The sequence below is a fragment of the Mirounga leonina genome, unplaced genomic scaffold (assembly GCF_011800145.1).
Source record: "Mirounga leonina isolate KUSES-001 unplaced genomic scaffold, KU_Mleo_1.0 Mir_126, whole genome shotgun sequence".
NCBI lineage: Eukaryota > Metazoa > Chordata > Mammalia > Carnivora > Phocidae > Mirounga > Mirounga leonina.
Window position 1 is genome coordinate 6,251,668 of NW_023270314.1, and position 12,872 is coordinate 6,264,539.

General features: G+C 38.6%; 1 protein-coding gene across 6 annotated transcripts in view; it reads left to right on the forward strand.

Annotated features, from left to right (window-relative positions):
* Nucleotides 1–3,821: 3,821 nt before the first annotated feature.
* NAP1L1 (nucleosome assembly protein 1 like 1) overlaps nucleotides 3,822–12,872 on the forward strand; it is a 32,695-nt gene continuing 23,644 nt past the window's right edge. For 5 of the 6 annotated variants that reach the window (XM_035002105.1, XM_035002106.1, XM_035002104.1 and 2 more), the window contains exon 1: nucleotides 3,822–3,924. The gene's annotated coding sequence lies outside the window, so the exon portion shown is untranslated. The remainder of the gene's footprint in view (nucleotides 3,925–12,872) is intronic. The other variant, XM_035002109.1, reaches the window with a different exon arrangement.

Consider the following 12,872-nt stretch of genomic DNA (forward strand, 5'->3'; position numbering starts at 1 on the left):
CTAACACTGTATAAACTAAACACACACACACAAGTGGGTCCAAGTGAAACTGGGGGCATTTGAATTAAGATTGTGAATTGTTGTTACCATTGTGGTAAACGGGGTAAAATTTACACAGATCTTTCTGTGTTATTTTGTACAACTGTATGAGTCTATGATCATTTTAACATAAATTTCAATTAAAAATGATAGCAAAATAAAGATATTTTCAGATGAAAATCCATTAATCTGTTTTTAGATGTAGAGAGAAATTTAAGGCAACTTGTCAAAAATTTCCCACTGGAATTTTGATTTTATGTTTCATTTATATAATTTGGGGGAAAAAGGAAAAAATAAAACTATCCAGATTCAAAACTAAGATAACAATTATTTAAATGTATCTTGTGCAGTTTTTACATGATAATTATTATTGGTGCCATTAGACATTTTACATGCTGATTAATTGAGATGGGTGAAAATAAATATTTATTGAGTACTTAAAGTACAAGTCATTGCTCTGGGGACTTACATATATTTCTCTATTTCATGCTAATGAAGAGGCTGATTTTATTAGAATTATTAATGCATTTTACAGATGGAGAAGCATTAAGGGTCAGACTGTGTAAGTACTTTTGCAAGGTCACAGAATGTTGGGATGAATCTATGCCTGTCTGACTTTCAAGCCTATGCACTTTTCCACTACTTAGGGGTTCAAATACAGACATAAACACATTTAAGAAATCATCTCTGTCATCGATTTGTCTGGTTGATTTCTATAGTGTCTGTATCCAATATTTAGAAATGTGGAATGTACTTCTGTAGTAATTGGTGTGGATTATTTCAGCTCAGGAAAACATGATTTAAAATTTGTGACAAGATAACTGTTGATAAAATATTTCACAAAAATAGTGTCAGATACTATTAGAAGACTTCAGGGGAATTCCCTTAACCTTTAAATAAAACAAAAACAAAACAAACCCTCAGTAAGAAGTTTATAATGTTTAACTTTTATTGGGTGTTAATTCTATGTCAGGTATCATGTTAAGCAACTTACATGTTGTTTAAACGTTCACAACAAAATTGGGATGAAAATTGGGCCGTTTGACTCCAAAGCTGCACTTCTTAACCACTAGGCTACAATGCCTTAAATATCAACCAAATGAAGATAAGGGGGGAGATGAAGAAAAAAGGAACTTTAACTGAATGTTTAGCATGGCTCATGATCAGTGACCAGGACCACCATTTATTGTAATTAAATTAGCTGATTAACTGCATTATGCGTTTTGAGGGTCTAAGAGGAATCAATGTGAAAAACTCAATGGTATCTTCAGGTCAGTCACCTTCTACCCCTTTGTCTCATTTTATTTTCTTCATAGCTCTTTTACTTATTTATATCTAAAATTATTTCAGGGGCACCTGGGTGGCTCAGTCAGTTAAGCATCTGACTCTTGGTTTCGGCTCGGGTCATGATCTCAGCCCCACATCAGGCTCTGGGCTCAGTGTGGAGTCTGCTTGAGATCCTCTTCCTCTCCCTATGCGCCACTCCCCCACTTGCTCCGGTTCTCTCTAAAATAAATAAATAAAATCTTAAAAAAAAAATTATTTCATTACTGTCTGTCACATGACTTACCTCACTAAAACATAAGTTCAGTAATACCAAGAAACTTGTTTTTCTTATTCAATGTTGTATTTCCAGTGTCTTAAGTTGTTCCCAACATGTATTTGGGACTATCCCAAATGAATGTGTAAATGACCTTCCCTTGACTTAAATGGTAGAGTTTTAGATTTACAAACGATGGTTTAAAAGGTTATATTAAATGACATGCATTATTAGCAATTTACTAGTGTTTCATTTCTTAGATTGGCTAAGATACACTGGAAGAAGGGAAGGAGAAAGCTGGAGGAAGGAGCTGAAGGAGGAGGCTGAGGAAAAGGGGAAAGAATATAAACTGGTAATAAGCCCTTAAATATGGGGGTGAGGGTTGAAGCATCAGAAATTAGGAGTCTTAGACCAGTGACTCAAATTGATGAGGCTTCCTGGAGTGGGATAGAAATCATCATGAAGGCTAACTTCTCAATTTGATCTCAGAAGTTCTACAACCGCAAAGATTTAAAGAAAGGAGGTGAAAGTAATTTAGGTCACTTCTAGTATGCTAATTACCTCGCATTGTGCATAGCTTTAATTAGAATAAAATAATCTTGAGGTTTCCATTGAAATTAGTGCCAAGTGTATGTACATTTTGGGCACTGGTCTACCTACTTTATGTCTTGTGGATTCTTCATGAGGAGTTATTACTGATATTATTATAATTACTTGTTAACTTCACATCATTGTCGAATACAGACAGTAGGTTAAAAAAAAAAAAAACAAAAGAATCACATATGAAGAACCAAAATGAGTGGGTACACTGAGGCATCTGTAGCTTAGAATGGGAAAGGCAACAATTTTAACGAGGTTGGGGATGCAAGAAGAAAATCTAGATCCTTTAAAATGGAATACAGTTGTTAAACGTGAGCATTACAATGACTCCAGGCAGTTTGAAATTTAAAGGAATGAGCATGTAGAGAAGAGGTTCTCAAACTTTTTGGTCTCAAGACCCCTTTACACTCTAAAACTTAGGGACACCAGAGAACTATCCTGTGCATTCTAGGTACTGATATTTATCATATCAGAAATTAAGAAATTTTAAAAGTATCTAAAACAATAAATCATCTAAAAACAATAAATCAATTAAATATTAACATAAAAGAATCTTTTATATGAAAAGTAACTTTCCAAAACAAAAAAAATTAAGTAGAGTGGCATTGTCTTACGTTTTTGCAAATCTCCTTAATGTCTGGTTTAACTGCAGATGACTGGATTTTATTATCTGCTTCCTTTTTCAATGTTTCCGTATCACATGTCATGTAGTCTCCGGAAAACTCCACTGTACACTTGTGAGAGAATGAGAATGCAAAAGGCAAATAACGTTTTAGTATTCTTATGGAAATACTTTCGACTTCCCCCTTTAAAGGGTCTGGGGACCACACTTTGAGGACCACTGTTTTAAGAGTTAACATCAGTCGATCCAGCATCAGTTGAAAAATAGCCATGATGTTTCACAGGCCTGAGGATTTACACAAAATTTATTTTTTCAGCAAGATGAAACAACAGTGTCCTCATTATAAAGCATTCAGAGAATAAACAAACATTGCCATTTTCATCCATCAAAAGAACTGAAGTAGAAATGAGAGATCGCACGTTAGGTAAAAGGATGGAGGGGTAGGGATGAGGAGGCAGCCCGGAAGCCCCTGAGACCCGCCAAGTTAGGAGACGCAAAACCTGCAGAAGACGCCGCCAAGGTGGTCAGGAGGAAAGAACTGTTGTTCTTAGGGGAAAATACGGGCGGGGAGGGAAAATGGTTACCGGGGACCGGGGAGTTGAAGGAATTAGGCCGGGATAGGGACAAGCGGTAGCTGCCCCACCCCGCCCTCACGCCTCCCTGCACCAGGCCGAGGAGGACGAGGTGGGCCAGGGGCGAGGCGAGCGGGTCAGGGAGCTTCCCGAGAACCTTCATGTGCAGCGGGGAGAAAAGAGATTTCTTTTCATGTGCAGCGGCGAGAAAAGAGATGGCGCGGCGCGTAGCAGAGGGCGAAGGCGGGAACCCTAGGACCCCAAGCACTGCGCGGAGGGTGTGGAGGTCTTCGGGGAAGAAGGACAGTTCTGTTGCTAGGCAACCCGTCCTGGGCCCGCCTCCCGCTCGCGTTGCTAGGAGACGGCGAGGCCTGGGGGGGCGGCGGAGCGGGCCCTACGTGCTGACGCTAATTGTATATGAGCGCGAGCGGCGGGCTCTCGGGTCTTTTTTAGCGCCATCTGCTCGCGGCGCCGCCTCCTGCTCCTCCCGCCGCCGCCCTGAGTCACTGCCTGCGCAGCTCCGACCGCCTGGCTCCCCGTGCTAGCCACCGGTAACGGATGGGGGTCTGAAAGGGAAAGGGGAACGTAGAGTCGGTCAGGCGGCCTGCGCGGAGGGAAAGGACGGGGAAATGAGAGTGGGGGCCGCTGGCCTCCGGGGCCTCCCGGGTCGTCCAGTGAGGCCGGAGCCTGAGCCGTCCGCGGAGTTTCGTCCCCGTAGCCTGAGAGGGCCTCCGGGATTGGCTGGCGCTTTACTCGGGAACGGCTGAGGGGACGCGGGGGGTCGGTGCGGCCTGCGAGGCCCGGGGGCCCCGCTGGTGTGCGCCGAGGTTCCCTGAGCCCCACCGGCTTCTCCGCGCGGACGGGAGGGAGGCCGCGGTTTCGCCTCCCGGTCCATAGCGGCTGTCTCCTTAGGGCGCCCGGGGTGCGGGCCGGGTTCGAGTGCGCAGCCCACCGCTTCCTTTTCGCCCCCGCTTCCTCAAAAATAATTCCCGGAGGGAGGCCGCTGGGGGATGGAGAGAACGGCGGAGGCTGCGAATTCCGATGGGAGGGAGGGGATGTGTAGGGACGAGGCCTGGAGGGGGCGGGGAGGCTGCGAGGCTCCTGGGCTCTCCGCCCACTGGAGGCGGCGCCGGGCTGGGAGGGGAAACCCCGGCGGCTTCCCTAGACACGTGGCCGCCGCCTGGGCTTGACGAGACCGAGGTCTGGGTTGTCCTCGCTTCACTGAGAGTTGTAGGGATGGTGGGATTTGGAAATTAATAGTGAGTAAATAAGTCTAGCCTTGGCTTTCAAACTCCTACCTGCTTCTCTTTGGTCTTAAATCTTTTTATTGGTACCAGAGGAAAGGATGAATGTTAGGAGATAGGTGATTAAGCATGGCCTCTCACTGCTAGGATTTTAAAGCAGCGCTTGTAAAGGGGTCTTGTTAGCTGTTACTAACACATGATTTTTTTGTGTACCTCCAGTACAGTTAGAATTTAGATGGGTGTCTTGACCAGGATTTCATTATTTGGGGAGAATTGATCCTAATTAATCTAATCCTGTAAACGGTTCTAAGATGAAAATAAACGATTTGGCCTGCAATGTCTTTAATTCTGTTAGGACTTCTTTCACATTCTTAAAAATTAGTTCCTTTATTGAAGTTCCCAGAATAGGTTACTTAACTAGTTGTTATGTTTTTAAGATGAATGGGGGCTGGGTGGAGGAAGTCTGGGTGGAAATGAGGCATTAATGTACACTTAATGGGCCAAGTTTGTAGCCTGTTGTCTTGTCAATGCCCCTACTACTCACAAAAGGAGGCAGAGAAGGGAGCCGGGGAATGCGGTCCTATTTGGGACATGTAGGCTTTCAGAGTACAGAAGAATGAACCCAGCACGTAACGTCCTCAAGGAGCCCCTATATTAAATCATCACTGTCTTAAAAATGATGAGTAACTAGTTCTGTAAGGACTGCCCTTTAAAATCTCCTAACACTGTCTGCCTGGTTTCAGAAGAGCTGTAAAATGGAATTGGCTGTTTTTGGAAATAGGTAGCCTCAAAATATCTTTTAAAATTAATATTTAAGCCCTATTTTCTTGTCAACCTACATTAACACTTCTGTACTTAGGAAGTAATACACATTACCTTTGGATAAGGGGAAAATCTTCTATATAGGATAACTTGTTTTAAATTGTTGAGGTAAATAAGGTTTCCAGTGATGATCTGGTATAAGTCTCATGCTTTTTGGAAGTTGTTCAAATTAAATAAAAATTAAAAAAAATTAAGAGTTCAAATTAATGGTCCAAATCTAAAATGCAATTTACTTCTAAGAAGACTGGTCCTTTGGAGGATAGATAGAATCAAACATTGGTCATGAAACCTTGACTTCATAGATTATATCAGGTCACTGTTACGTTAATTTGATAAATACAACTTTTAAAAATTTCATACCAGTTTGAAATATCTGTAAATTTTATCTGTTGCAAAGTACCTATTTTTGATATTGGGCCTATTGACAAAAATACGAAGCTAATGCTAAATGTGGCATATGACTGTTCTTGTCCTTTAGAGATTTAAAAAACAACCCAAACCCAACACTTGTACCAGAATTAATTTAATCCAAAATGCTATTGGTCATTTTATTACTCAGCTTGCCCATATTGTCTCCAGGTTACTAACTGGATTCTAAACCCCCCAAATTATATTAAAAACAGCCCTTTTGTAGGAAAAGGGGCTAAAAGAGGCAAAATCTGTTTGACTTCAAAGGATGAAGAAACAAAAATCAAATACTACGTCTTTGCTCATTTTTTGATAGGTTGTAAATGTGAAATGTTAATGGAAATAAGATTAGAGAGGATGAATCCTGATCAGTTTTCAAAACTGACGAGATCAGTCCATTCAGATCCTCAAGTCTAATCAAACCTCTAATTATTTGTGTTCTTATTTGATTTTTTGAGTAAATATTTTGGCATCTATTTGGACATAACAAGAGCAAAACAAGCATATTGGTTAGCTAGATATAAAATGTTAAATTGTGGTGAATGCTATAAAGAAAAAGCGGGGGACCGAGTAGTATTTATAAGATTCTTTACATGAAGGACCTGTTTAATGGTGATTTTAAGTGCCATTTCATACTGATTTCATCTGAATAAGAAGTCCTTGTTAGGCAGAGTAGGGTTTAGAAAGGTGAGCGTTGTTGCTTTCACCCATCCTTGTAAGTTGTTTAGTACATTGATACCAGACCACTAGATCACATTACTGCACTTGCCATCCAAAGTGGCCTCTGTACTTTTGGTTACCAACTCTGCCTTTTACACTACATGGTTTGATACATTTTTGTTCAGAAATTTTGTACCTTTTAATTTTTATTGGGAAAAGGGGGTTGTAATTTTGAAGAGCCTATTAATTACATTTAATTAATTAGACTTATTTTCTAAGATAAAGAGGGTATAGGAGAACACAACAGGAGTAAATAATGTAAGAGCACAAATTACTCTGTTATTAACTAATTTAATGCTCCTAGAAGTAGGTAGTATCAGCATTTTAGTGTGGAAACTGAAATACAGAGCAGTTAAAGGACTTCTCCAGTAACTGAGCAATGATGACTTACGATGAGGCTTTTGTATTTTTTTTTTTTAACTATATGCTAAAAACATTTTTTTAATGTTGGAGATTTGAAAGTCTCTGTACCTCTGGTGAAAGAAATCTGAATTTACATTGTTTAGGTATGTAGCTCTTAAGTCACATTTTGTGGCCCTGGGAAAACTTTTTCATTAACTTTTTTTTTTTTAATGTTGTTACGTTAATCACCTTACATCACATCATTAGTTTTTGATGTAGTCTTCCATGAGTCATTGTTTGAGTATAACACCCAGTGCTCCATTCAGTAAGTGCCCACTTTAATACCCATCACCAGGCTAGCCCATTCTCCCACCTCCCTCCCCTCTAGAACCTTCGGTTTGTTTCTCAAGAGTCCATAGGTCTTTCATGGTTCGTCTTCCCCTCCGATTCCCCCCCTTCATTTTCCCCTTCCTACTATCTTTTTTTTTTTTTTTAACATATAATGTATTATTTGTTTCAGAGGTACAGGTCTGTGATTCAACAGTCTTACCCAATTCACAGCGCTCACCATAGCACATACCCTCCCCAGTGTCTATCTCCAGCCACCGGTAGTTCCCTTGATTTAAACTGTTAGGCTGTACGTCAGCTTGGAATTCAGAAGCACACTTGGTTGGGTTCCACTGTGTTCCAAGAAAAGCAGCAGTATTTATGGTCAGGGAGTCTTCTTCTGAGATGGAATTTGTTTACGTATAGTTGAGTGAGGGCTCCTAAGCTTTTTGTCTGGTGTGTGTGTGTGTAATTCCCCTCCCCCTCATGTGAATAAATTGGTTTTGTTTGTTACTGCTGGGTGAATTTTCACCGGATTTTCACTCCAACCCAGGTATGTTTATGTGCCGTTGGATCAGATGATAATCTAGATAATGAGCTCCCTTGGACTAGAAGGTATGTAGTGTTCTTAAATAGGAGTCCATTTTGCTTGGGACTCTAAGAAGTCAGTTCTAAGTTGGCTATTGACACTCCAGAATTGAAAAAGTGAGCCTAAAGAATAGGATATTCTAACTATGAGGTTGTGTTGGAGCCAAATAAAGCATTGAGCCCCTGGACCAATGAAAACGTGATTAACAGAAGAGCAGTGTCTTAAAAATAGATTTGCTTAATTTGGAGGGAGATTTGAGGTCTCAGGTAAAGGGAAATCTTATCTTTGTTATTATTGGTTCCCTTGAACTCTTGCTTTAAAACATTTGTAATTTTTAATGATTGGTTGTTTCCCCATGAAGTCATTTTATGTAAAGGAATATCAACAAGTGTATTATTGTATAATCTGTGTAACAGTAGGCTGATAGAACAGGTACTTTGGTTTTTGGGATGATAGTGGACTCCACATGGGTTTTGGAAGTCAGATTTTAATTACTAGGTTCTTACCTTTTGTGTGTTGCTGAGCAAGTTGCTTAGTATCTTATCTGTAGGTAGGAGGAAAGCCTATAATGGTGTCCCTTACTGAGTAGGCTTCATAAATGTTAGCTTTCTTCTCATTAGTTCTCAGGGGAATTTATTCAGAGTCAGGTTTTCTGGAATGGTAGGAAGCTTTTGATAACACATGTCTGGACATCTAACTACAAGACCACAAAATATAATCCGTTTGTGGTTTAATTCAGTGACTTGTTTCCACTTCTTCAGTGGAAGATTTCTTTTTGTGTACAAGTTCTCAGGTTAAGATTTGCCTTCAGTCACATTATGAATCATGTCTTTGAATTGAGATCTTCTGCACATTACATATACTGGGTAATGAATTCACTCTTTTATTATAGAGTGACCTTTTTATTTCTAGTAACGCTTTTCCTTAAACTTTATTTTTTGATGTTAATACAGTGATACCAGCTTTCTTTTGGTTAGGGCTATATTTTACTTGGAAACTATATGTCCTTATGTTATAGATATATTTCTTATAAATGGGATGTAGTTGGATTTTCTTAAATCCTGCCTGACACTTTTTAGTGGGAGCCTTTAGTTGATTTACCTTCACCGTTGACTTAATGTTGTGGTAGTTTTAATTTTTTAACACACTACACAGTGGTGATACTTAAAAATGTTTATTTAGATATATGCAGTTACCCTTTTTGCCCCTCATTTCTTCTTGGAAATTAGTTCTTCCATTTGGGATCACTTGCCTTCTGCCTGAAGAATATACTTAACAGAATTTATTAGAGTGCTGGAGGCGTTTTTTCCAGAAAATACCTGTTTCATATTCGTTCTTAGAAAATGTTTTAATTGGGTATAATATTCTAAGATCCTTGGCTATTTTCAGCATATTGAAGACTCTCTTGTCTTTTGGTGTCTATTGAAGAGAAGATAGCTGTGTGTGTCTTTTGTGGCTTTAACCTGAGTCTTTTCTCTGTGATTTTGAGGTGACTTCTTTGTCTTTAATGTCTTGCCTTTTCACTGATATATCTAAGTGTACGTTTCTTTTTTATTTATTCTGATTGGGATTTGTAGGGCTGACTCCATCAGTTCTGGTGGGATTTGTAGGGATATCTTCCATCAGTTCTGGAAAATTCTTAGCTTTTGATTTTTTTTCAAATATTTTGTGCATTCTCTCCTCTAACTCCAAGAACTTGTATTGAATCTTTGTTAGACTCTATTGTATCCTCAAATATCTTTTAACATTAGTGTTTTCTGTCCTTTAGTCTCTGCCATATTTTGGAAGATTTCTTCTAAGCTTGTATCCCTCCCTTAATTATCTTTCCAGCTGTGTTTAGTCTGCTGATAAACCTGCCCATTTGTTTGATTTACATTATTTTTATTTCTCGAAGTTCTACTTAATTCTTTGCTAAATTTGCTGTATCACCTTTAATAGATGGCTGTTCTTTGCAGATGCTTCTGCAGACACAGTGTTTTCAAACTCAGTAAGCATGGTTGTCATTTGTCAATGTTTGTAAGTTTACAGTCCTTTTGACAATATTTAAGTCTTTGGGACAGGTTTTTGTTGTATTCTTTTTTTTTTTTTTTAAGATTTTATTTATTTGACAGAGAGAGATAGCGAGAGAGGGAACACAAGCAGGGGGAATGGGAGAGGGAAAAGCAGGCCTCCTGCGGAGCAGGGAGCCCGATGCAGGGAGCCCGATGCAGGGCTCCATCCCAGGAACCTGGGATCATGACCTGAGCCAAAGGCAGACGCTTAACGACTGAGCCACCCAGGCGCCCCTTTTGTTGTATTTTTTCTGTTGCCCTTATTGCTCTTGAAAACTACTTGTATAAATTATTTGAGGTCTAGGATGAAGGTGCCTTTCACATTTGGATATGTAGGTGCTTAGGAACACTATCAGGCAGACCACTTTAAGCTCACGGCTTGAGGTTTTGGGCCGACAGTGGTAAGTGATTCTAGTTTATTTGTCCAAGAGAACTGGTTTATCATCCCTGAGACTATAGCACTTGGGGGTTCCTGCTTAATGTGGAGGGTTGCTATAAAGATTTCCCATCTTGGATAGGTCCGGGGCTTTTGATTTTACCTCGGTAGTTAAAACCTTGCTTTTAAGATCTTAGCAAATATTTATTTTGGACTTGGAATTATTTCATGCAGAGTTGGTTTGCATAATTTAGCTTGTCACTACCAGAAATGGAAATTCTTCATATCTCTTAGAAAGCAATTTCATGTCTGATAAATAAAAATTCTCATTGATTTTATTTAACATTGAGTGCAGTAAAAAACAAAAACAGAAAACTAAGGGAGGTATTAACTGAAACCTGTGTTTTCTCAGTGTGATCTGATTGTCTGAGCACCACCTGCCTCAGGGGCTGGGTTTCTTGTTTAGAATGGAGATTTTTGGGTCCACTCTCTCAGACCTCTTGTTTCAGAATCTGGGCATGGGAATTAATCTCTTTCTCTTTTAAATGAATTTGTAATTTTAGATTTATAGAAAAGTTGTAGAGATACTCCTGGAGAGTTCCCATGTGCCCCTTACCCAGTTTTCCTTAATGTTAACATCTTAACGTTACCATGGCACATTTACTGGTTAGTCTATACATTTTAACAGTCATCTCAGCTAATTATTTTGCAGAAATATTGACCCTGTGCTAAGATAATTAAAAACAGACAGAACTAAAAAGCTTGTTTATTAGAATGTTCAGTACTTATCAAACACAAGTAAGTTTTTTATGAATTTGCGTCTTAAGAGCAATCCAATGAAGAAGCAGTTTTTTTGTATTTTTTGTAGATGGTGAATAAGACCAGAAGTTGTTTGTGTGAGCTAGATTTTTACAAAGCTGGTGTCAACCCAAATGATCTGACTACAAAATTAGGCCTGCTTTAAAAAACGGAAGTGTGTATAACCAAGAAATCTAATTTAGCTAGAGTGGGCAGGGCAGATTGGAGAAGGTATCTCTGAAGAAGTAAATGCCATCCTGTTCTGTCTTGAATCATCTTTAATAAAGAATCAAAAGAATTTTAAGAGTTTGAATTCTAAATGTGACCCCATGAAATGGACAGGGAAGGTAGCAGTGTAGCCATTCTTCTGAGTACATGTTAAAATGTTACAAAAATCTGACTTTAGAAGTTTTGGGGGGTTGTTTTATATTTTTGATAATTGCTGGACTTACCAGACTGTGTATGCAACCGAGCAAGTTCCAAAACGTTAGCAAAATGTACTTGTATATGGGAAAGCCAAATAATGCAGAATGAAATGTAAGTTCTCATTTCTCCCAGTCTTTTCTTAGAGGTGACTTCTGTTAGGTTTCTGTTATATCTGTACAGAAATGTCTTATTCGTAAAGTATGTGCATGAGCATGCATGTTCATATATGTATATGAAGGATGATGCAAAGATGTGGCAGAATATATATGTATTCTGTCCAAATTGGATTTTGCCATAAGCCCTGTGCTTTTTCATATCTGCTTCATTTTTGACTGCAAAGCATTTCATTGTATGCACATTCCATGTTAATACTGAATTTATTTTTGATGGATAAGTAACTCTAGCTGCTCTCTATATAAGCTTTATTTATTACCCTGAAGGATGCAATGCAGCAATTGGCAAAAGCTCATATAATCCCTGTAATATGAATCTTGTGCTGTGATTAGTTGGGAAAGATAGATCTTAGTCAAATAATCACACTAATTTGTAACTACAAACTTGAGACATCTTACGATGGAAAGAAATAGGGCTTTATAGGTGTGTATAACCAAGAAATCTTATTTAGCCAGAATGTACAGGTTGGAGAAGCCTCTCTGAGAAAGTAAAACTTTGAGCTAAGAGCCAAAGGTTATGTTAACTGAATTTTGGAAGAACCTTCTAGGCAAACATGAAAAGCACAGCCTTTAGATTCATAATACTTTTTTTCATGTTAGAGCCTCACAAGTGAATAACTAAAGCTGGAGATATACATATTTAAGGTTTTTGATATTACTATGGCCAAATTACTCTCCAGAGAGAAAATAGTTTATAGGAACACAAGCCGTATTTAAGAATGCATGTTCACCACCGTCTTCCCTGCATTAAAAGAAGAACCTTGCTGATTTGATAGACAAACTAGAATTCTACTTGGATTTCTTTGATGATTAAGATTCAGTATTTTTATTTTTGAAAGTATTTCTTCATAATTGTTTAAGTATTTTGTTAATTTTGTAAATTACCCAGCATCACTAGAGAAATTTATTAGTGCTATTAGAAATTATTTAAAGCAAAAAAATATTTAAAGTAGAATAGGCTACATTATTAGGAAGAAATATTTTTTTCACAGTTTGTTGAAAGGTTGGATGTTAGATCAGTAATAATACTCCACATATTAGCACTTGACTGCTGAAATCAGTAACTCTTCTTAACTATTTAAGTAATAATCATATAAAACATGTTGATATGAGGAATCATATCTTGTAGCATTCTGAGAGTTATTAAAAGTCTGTGGTTTTAATTACTAAGAGATAAAAACTTGATTTTAATGTGGGATCCTAAGCTTGATTTAGATTATTTT